Below are 9,342 nucleotides of genomic sequence, written 5' to 3' on the forward strand. Positions count from 1 at the left end.
TTTAAATTTTAGAGTAGCTGCTTGGGTTTATTATAGTTTAAAACGAGAAGCTGTTTGCAATGACTTTGACGCCGGTCCAAATTATATACTTTTCTTCTGCGCTCTTTGTGATTTTAATTATTGATTTTTATTGGTTGTTTTCCTGCTATAAATAAACTTCTTAGACAGTCTTTCTTAATTTTCACTCATCGGTTGGCATAATCGGCAATCTAATAGTTCTTTACTGAATTTCAGTCCTATTTGATATTCCATAGGCGTGTAGCACTGTGGAATATAGGCAAGTTCGAGCTCGTGCAACGTACAGGGGATGCCCTCTTCCTTCAATTGAAGGATTTTCATAAGGTCGGAGTTCAAAAAACATTATTTTTGAGCATTTTTCAGGAAGAGTGAGGTAAGACCTATCCTAGGAAAATAGCTAAAGAATTCTCTACAACAAACGGACAAAGGAAATCTTTTGTTTGGCCCTTTCGATTGCTTGCATTTGACATAGGATTGGTAAATGTTTCCTGTCAGTAATTTCTACGTAATCTACAGCACTCTTAGCACTCAATTTACATTTTATGATAATATGAACAAACTTGTGTTTTTGTAGGAAGAATTTTAATTCTTGTTTCTTTCAAGCTAAATGTTAAATGACATCAAGTCTGTGTTCAAAGTTCTTGTTGTACATAATTACCCCAATTAAAATGTAGGCGTTGGGGAATGAAAACTTCCTTCACCGCTTTTTTAACGACACCAAGGAACGTAAGTTTCGAAAAGTAGTAGTAAGATGATTGCAGTGGACTGTGGTAGTAATTGCCTGTTTCGTTGTTGGCAATTTTGGTTTATGTCAAATTTGAACCGAGCAATAACATCATGTCATACAATTAACATGCCATGCTATTTATGTTCTTAGCGGATGTGCCACTTGATTATACAATTATATTTTGGCCCTTTTCTGCCTACGCAAGTGATTGTCATTAATAGAGGGGGAAATCAACAGTTGAACTGCTCGTGTTGAAGGAAATTCTAAACACAACAAACATAAACGCCACCGAAGAAAGACGTCAAAATTCACAAGTCTTGTCTGAACAATCAAGAATACTAATAAGGTGCGTTATGCTTCCACCAACTAGTTTTTAGCATTTTTAACGAACGTGTATGTAGTGGAAAGGTAATCGGTCAATATTTTTCATCATACCGAGTTCTGTCCACATCATAAATCTGTATAATATAGATGAAATTGATCATTGAATTCTCAATCACGGCTGTAGATGTCAGCTGATTCCCATGCAAAAAATGGCGGTATCGGTCAATTACTGCTACGATTTAGCCACCAAATTTGCCGTTTTTCAGAAAATAATACATTTTTTCATCCACCCTGAAAAGAGTGAAGAAGAAAACGCATTTGGGATTTAGGCATAAGCAATATATATTTGATGTTGGAAAATGACCAAGGAAGATTTGTTAAAACACAGTCAACCAATAATCATGCTGTAATAAATCATGCTGTTGCATCGGTATGTCTGTAAAATATGCCCAATGAATCTTCACCAAGTGTGGACCTGATAAGGATATTTTCAGAAAAGAAAGCAAGATTAACAAAAGTTGTGTAGTATATCACGCTTACATACTTTTCCAGTATTTAGTCGTTATAAGACGTAGAAACGTTTATTTTAGCAGATCTTACAACTTGGCTTTCGCGACATACCAAGTGTTTTGACATCGTCATGGGTGTTAGACCGGTTCAAATCGTCGCCACTGACGAAGAAGAACACGTTTTTACATTGAACGAGGATGCTCTTGAAGAAATTTTGTTAAGCGACAGTAGAATACGAGACAAAAGGTTGTTGTGATTTCCGTTGCTGGGGCTTTTCGTAAAGGAAAGTCATTTCTGTTGGATTTCTTCCTGCGTTATCTGGATCGAAAGGTACGAAAAAATGTGGAATTGAATTAGTGATTTACTTGTGGATAATCGACGTACTGTAGTACATAGATTGATGAAATTTGCAAATTTTATCACTTTATTTTGTTTTTGAATGGAAAAGTTTTTGCTATGATTTGGTAATTTCTACGGTGAAATTCTTCCTCAGATTATTTAAAATAGAATCGATGTTATTGTCGATTTCAGTTAACTTTTCAAATGGCGGTTGCCAAGTTACTTTCTAATGTTGCCAACTACATTTCCAAATATGGAATATTCGTTATGAACTTGTCAACTTGAGTTGACAAGTTGTGTACTTGAGTACTGAAGTTGGGAACTTGAGTACTGAAGTTGGGAACTTTAGTACCGAAGTTGTGAACTAAAGTTGCGAAGTACTAGCAAACGCGAAAGGTCTTTGTACCCTGTAGACATTTGGCAATGAATCCGTTCAGTAAGCAAGGAAAAGCTTTAGCAATTCTAATCCGTTTGACGGCCCTCTAAGAGTGTTATAATGCGATACGCCGTTTACATTATGTAATAAATTTACAGTAGATGTGGCACTAGAAGAGTATCGTTGGATTTTAAATGCAGTAGTACCCTGCATACTGTGCCCTCGACGTCTGTTGCCACTCGTAACAACTACAGGCGACTCATCAAAGAAATGCATACGGTTGCAATCAATCAATGAAATATTTGCTACGTAAGCTTCTAACTTCTCCATAACGTCCGGCCGTTCTGTCTCTCGAGGAATTTGACTTATTATCTTGTAAGAGTAACCAAGATCTTTATTCAAAATTCTACTAATGGATGACCTGCTAGGTAAGTTTGCTGGAAGGCAAACTTTGATATTTTCTAGGTGTTGCTGAATCTCTTTTGCGTAAATAGATGGTTTATTAATTTTAGATATTCAGCGTATGCAATAACGTCATCTGTACGCGTGGTTCGAACATCACGTTCGCCCTGGCGAGGTGCAATAGAACCAGTGTCTACCCATAGATCTATTATAGTTGATATAGTCTTATACGGTAGATTTAGTTGTTTCAAAATGTTTGTCAAACGCTGGTTATTTAACCACCTTTCAAGTATTTCATTTCTTACTTCTATTGCTAAAGCTTTTCCTTGCTTACTGAACGGATTCATTGCCAAATGTCTATAGGGTACCAAGACCTTTCGCGTGTGCCAGTACTTCGCAACTTTAGTTCACAACTTTAGTACTAAAGTTCCCAACTTCAGTACTCAAGTTCACAACTTCAGTACTCAAGTACACAACTTGTCAACTCAAGTTGACAAGTTCATAACGAATATTCCATATTTGTAAATGTAGTTGGCAACATTAGAAAGTAACTTGGCAACCGCCATTTGAAAAGTTAACTGAAATCGACAATAAAGAGGTCTGTTTAGTAATAATAAACAAGCCTGGCGCTTGTTGTCATTCATGCAACATTTTTAAAATCTTGTTGCTTCACTGTAGAATCATTAAAATTAACACCTGTTAGCAATTGCTTATTTTAGTATTGTACTAAAATTTGAATAATAATCTAACATTTATTTCTTGGAGTTGGGAATGCAGTGGCTACAAATTACTGAGATTTGGTTTACATTTTCTAATCCAGCTATTATCCTCTCTCGTTGATGTGGATTTTTATTTAACTAAATTTTTTATACTTAAATTATCAGAAGAATACATTGCACAAGTCTACTGTGTGCATAAAGTTATTAGTTTATTTTGAATAACTTTAATTTCATTACTCATCCCTTTGACCATGTCATACTTAGGAAAGTCCAGACCATTGGCTTGGTGATGACAAAGAAGTGTTGACTGGTTTCTCATGGAGAGGTGGCGCAGAGCGTGAGACTACTGGCATCCTTCTTTGGAGTAAACCCTACCTTTGTACATTACCTGATGGAGAAGAGGTTTGCAGCCTCTTTTAGCCAGAATAGTTATAATCTCAAATTTGTCAACAATGGATACATGTTTATTTTGTAGGTTGCAGTTATTCTCATGGATACTCAGGGATCATTTGATTGCTTACAAATTGTCAAGGATTGTGCCACTGTTTTTGCCTTGAGCACAATGTTGAGCTCAATACAGGTAAATGGATATAAATGCATGTGCTGATACTTTTATAATTAGAGATATTGTTTTTGTTGTGAGTAATATTTACATTTCCATAATTTCGTAAGAACACAATGGTTGTAAGACATTTAAAATAAGCGACAATTTTCTTCAAGCAAACATGTTTGGCATACTTTATGCCATCTTCAGTGCAAAGTGAATACAATCACTATAACTTATAGTCGTGTAAACTTCCTGTATTTATTCACTTCACTGAAGATGGCATAAAGTATGCTCATGTTTGCTAAAAAAATTGTTTATTTTAAATATTTACATTACTGACATATTTACCTAGTACAATGCAATTTGTAAAAGTTTAAGGTTTAAAGTAAAAAGAAATATGACCTAACATTTTAATTTCTATGTGGCAGCCAAGTAAAATTTTGCAAGCAATTTTTACTTTTGAATTACCAATTGTCAATACCAGCTATATTTGTTTCCATTACAATCACATGTCATAGTCATAATCTAAGATAATAATATCATAGTCATAATCTAAGATTTAAACTTACATTTTCAGATCTACAACATTACTCAAAACATCCAAGAAGATGATTTGCAACATCTCCAGGTTAAATTATAAGCCTCTTTCTATGTTTATTCTTTGTATTTTACATCTTGGTGCTGTAATTCAGCTAGTATGTGAATCATCAGTTTGCATTATGCAATTTTCAGATTGTTTTTGCTGAAATTAGAAATGCACATCTCTTTTTTAAACTATATGCAAAAAAAGTAAATCTTAGACATTGATTTCTAGACCACAAATTGAAATATGGTTTTCAACATAAATTTTTACTGGTCGTTTTAGGCAAGTACGATGTATGTAGTACAAGTATTTTCAATCAAATAAATGTACAATTTAGAAATATTAGTTTACTGTTGTGCACATCATAATTACCTACAAAGTATTTGTTTGAATGAGACTCCAAGTTAGTAGTTTCATGTTACATCAATCTCATTCTGATTCTGGTGGTACAGTGAGTTTTCTTGAAAAAAAGTTGTACATCATTTTTTGTCAACTAACTGCACGCCGCTGTCACTTTTGTTCTGTGTTATATATAAAGCTCTGTGATATTATACATAAATATATGCTTGTATATTGATATAGCTTTTCACTGAATATGGTAAACTTGCAATTGAAGAAAGCTATGCAACACCATTTCAAGTTAGTACTTAGTTGAATCCTATATAGTTTGATGAGGCATTGTATGTGTGTTTTATCTTTGCATACTTCATGGGCATTAAAGAAAACTTCGTTACTGTATGTATAGCCCTAGCATACTTTAAATTAGGATTATGCTCAAATTTGTTTGTTTGGGGCTCAAGCCAGGTGTCTTCATTGTGTCATTTTGCTCAACCTTGAATGGTCTGACGATATATGCTACCATTCGAGTGGTTGTTTTTTTTTGTGCTTATTGTTTTTGTTGTTATTGTGACTGTGAACTCTGCTGCAGCTGATTCCTAGTGTGAGTTGCGTAAACAGAAGTCAGAGCCTGAGTCTGCACAGCTCTAAGCTCAGCATCTTTACAGTTGATCTTATGTTAGCTTTCATAGCTAATTGTGGAACTTTAGCCCAACTTTATTGTTTTGGTATATCGTTTACGACAATGGAAAAAGGATTATTGTTTTATTTGTTTTTTAGAGTTTGTTGATTTTGGTTCGTGACTGGAGTTATGCATACGAGGCCCAGTACGGGTACACTGGTGGTGATATGATCCTGAAGCGACGTCTTGAGGTACAAACCAAACCTATATGTAAGTACCTTTGTACTTGTATGTTTTTACATATTGTTTTATGCTATACATCTTCATCAGTTCTGTTTATACTTTATTAAGCAACCATTAGGCACGCATGCGAAGATATTTGATTAAATTTGAAAACATCGAATTTCTTTATAGAACATTTGTCATGTAAAAAGTTTGTATGCCAGAAAGTTTCTTTTCATGTTTCTGTAGACTGTTGCACACAGGGTTAAACCTTTACTATATTTATATTTACACGTTTATAACATTTATAATTCTAGTCTTTTACTTTAAATTTCTAAATCCTTATTGGTGTTTTATCCCATGTTCAGACAAAGCCAAAACAACACAACGAATTGTTGCAAGTTCGAAACCATATCCGATCATGTTTTGATGATATCTCTTGCTTTCTTATGCCACATCCTGGTCTTAAAGTTGCAGCCAGCAAAGATTTTAAAGGCGAACTTTCCGGTAATAATATGTAATATTTAGAGTAAATTTAATGGGCGTGTGGTTGGCTTGTTAGTGTGAGGTTGTTTATAACCCTACCGTCTTGATGAATGTACAGAGAGAGAGCACTATTGTTAAATGCATGCTTTGTTTTATTGATTTCTGAAGAAATTATGTATTAACCCTATGGATAATAAGTTCAATATATGAATATCCCCCCCAATTAACTGTCGATGATAAATTGCAGTTTACGTCACTGCTGGTTCTTATTTAGATATCCATTTACACGAAGGTCGACGGTCTCTCATTTATATTTCTTTATTTTTAAGTTATGGAAGATGACTTCAAACATCATCTCAGCCAACTTGTGCCGTCCTTACTAAGCCCTGACAATTTAGTTATCAAAAAAGTTAACGGACAGCCCGTCACTTGTCTTGGTCTTGTTGAGTATTTTAAGGCAAGTGTATTGAGGGCTTTTTAGCCTCGTCCCAGACCTTTTATCGCTGCCAATATTTTCATTTGGGAATTGAAGCGGACATTGTTAGGTTCTTTGTTCGTTCACCAAGAATTTCATATAAGAAACATTTAATTTCTTGCTGTTGCTCTTCATTTTGTTATGACTATTTTTTCGCTTAGTGTCGAGAAGCTTGTTTTAAATTTCTGAGCGCATGTTTTGAATTTTCATGTTTGTCCTCTAACTATCGAATCAGTATGGTTTTGACTATTTTTGATTGGAGGATGTATGAACACGTGGGCATGTACTTGAAATGTCGACTGAATTTTTCAGTGTTACACCGAAAAGTAATGAGAGATTCATTGAACATCACGAATTTATATTATAACATTATAAAAGAAACCGTTTCAAACTTTTGCTTGTAATTTTTAACTAGGCTTACATGAAGATCTTCCAAGGCGATAAGCTACCAGAACCCAAATCTATGTTTCTTGTAAGTAATGACGAATTGTTATTCATTGCTAAATAATACTTGTGATTAACCTTTCTAAAAATGCTTCTTTGAAATTTTGTGTAATCAACTGCATGCATTACATAGGCAATGTATCCATACTACGAATCTGTAGTGAACTAAAATTGCTCATTACACCTAAAGAAGACTATAATTATAGCTTGTAGTTGTAGTAGGAGCTGGAGTTGTAGTTGTAATTGTAGCTATAGCTGTAGTCGTAATGTTGTTGTTGTTGTTGTTTTTGTTCTTATAGTTTTAGTTATATATCGTTTTGTGTAACTGTAGTTTTTTTCCTGTCTTGTTATAAGACGTCTTTTTTCTTGTCGCAGGCGACTGCAGAGGCAAATAATTTGGCAGCATTAGCAAGTGCAAAAGATCATTACCTGCACAAAATGGAAAAGGTCAGTAGTGATTTGCTGCCAAAGCATGTATTCTTTATCTTGAAGGGTGTTTCGTTGTTTAAGCTATACTCCATGGAGACTAAGGTCAAGCAATAGAAACCATTTGAACTGAATATATGCCTGATAAACATGCCCTACTTGTACTTGAGCAAGCTCCCGCTAATTATTATTTGTATATTATCTATATTTGACAATGACAATGCGTTTAGCTTATGTTGTTTTTCAGTTGACCCCTCTCATTAAACTGTCGTGTAAAACTAAAGTCGTTTTTTCGCTATAGATTTGTGGGGGTGACACTCCATTCCTTGCCCCAGATGAGCTGGATAGTCGACACGAGAAATACAAGTCTGCAGCCCTGGGTATATTTCATACCACTCGGAAAATGGGAGGCGAAAACTTTAGCAAAGAATTTGCTGAAAAACTTGAAACGAATATCGATGACGCTTACATAAACTTTGTCAAATTGAACAATGGAAAGAAAATCTTTAATTCTGCGCGAACTCCGGCTGTTTTCTTCGCCATCATTTTGTTGGCGTATCTTTTGTCAGGTCTTTTTGCAATCGTTGGTGTCACGTCGTTTGTAATGTTGTGTAATTTTGTCATTGGTTTCTCGTTGCTTGCGATAGTCGCGTGGGCCTATATCCGATTTAGTGGCGACTTCCGCAAGAAAGGGAAACAATTAGATGACGTTGCTGAAGTGGCCTGGGACAAGGTATGTTGCTAGATAACGTGAATTTGGTTCGACATCAACTTCTTACGTTATGTGGTTGGCTGAAAAGTTTTATTCAATCATTATGTTTCTTATTTTTTTGGTTTTAATTCTCTTTTGTTGTGCTGTGCAATATCATAGAAAATTTAACATTTTGTAGTGTGCGAATATCCAGTCGTCAACTAAGTAGTTACTAGTCATGATTTTAAAGAATAACTTTTTCGTAAAAAGGGTGATAAATTTCGAAGAAAAAGATAGGCTCCATTGTTAAACAAAAGACCACATGTAAAGATACAAATCTTGCATTTTCTCTTATTTCACAGGTTATGAATAGAGTTTATCAGAAAATACTGGACAAAGGGAAGAAATCAATTACATCATCGATAAGTGGAAGTGCAAATACCAGCAGGGCTGATAGTAAGAAGGAAAAGTAAGCTAGAGTATTTCATGCCCGAGTTATATTTTCAGTGTCCTTAATTACATCGGGATTATCTGTAAAAAAATAATCTGTATGATCAAGACTTTAATCATGCAGATAAGAAATATATGCTTAAGACTATTGGATCGTTTAACATTATTGATATTGGCTTCCAAGTCGTGTAACAATAGTCATCTGACTTCGAGTATCAAATAATGCTTATTGTGATTGTGAGAAGTGGAAAACTCGTATAATTCATTCAAAATTTACTTTGTTGTGAAGTAGAGCGAACAGGAACCAATATTTTACCATCGTTTAGCATTATTTTTGAAAATAAAATGTTGTACATATTGAAGTTATTTTGGGATTTTGTATGATTAGTTCAAAATTCTTTTTATGGGTTTTCTTCTAGCAAGTAGGCATCTTTTATTTTCGTGGGTGTTACTTTTGCTTATTTATGTATAGCGACAGTTTTGCTCCATATCAGCCTACTTAGGCAATGGTGATTGGTAATGATGCAAATGAATGAACGAGAAATATGTTAGGCTCTGTTGTTGCTTTTACTATGGCTTGATGGTAGAATTTTTTCCTATGCACCAGTATGAGTATCTGTTCGTGGGTGTTCTACAGATGTCAGA

General features: G+C 34.6%; 1 long non-coding RNA gene and 1 pseudogene across 1 annotated transcript; both read left to right on the forward strand.

The window, feature by feature from the left end:
* Positions 1-1,689: 1,689 nt before the first annotated feature.
* Positions 1,690-9,056, forward strand: LOC124434567 (annotated as a pseudogene).
* On the forward strand, positions 2,323-2,985 carry LOC124434568. Its single transcript, XR_006944825.1, has 2 exons — positions 2,323-2,722; positions 2,807-2,985. It is a non-coding gene; the product is annotated as an uncharacterized LOC124434568 (long non-coding RNA).
* Positions 9,057-9,342: the final 286 nt, after the last annotated feature.

The sequence above is a fragment of the Xenia sp. Carnegie-2017 genome, unplaced genomic scaffold, assembly GCF_021976095.1.
Source record: "Xenia sp. Carnegie-2017 unplaced genomic scaffold, XeniaSp_v1 HiC_scaffold_14, whole genome shotgun sequence".
In the NCBI taxonomy this organism is placed as follows: domain Eukaryota; kingdom Metazoa; phylum Cnidaria; class Anthozoa; order Malacalcyonacea; family Xeniidae; genus Xenia; species Xenia sp. Carnegie-2017.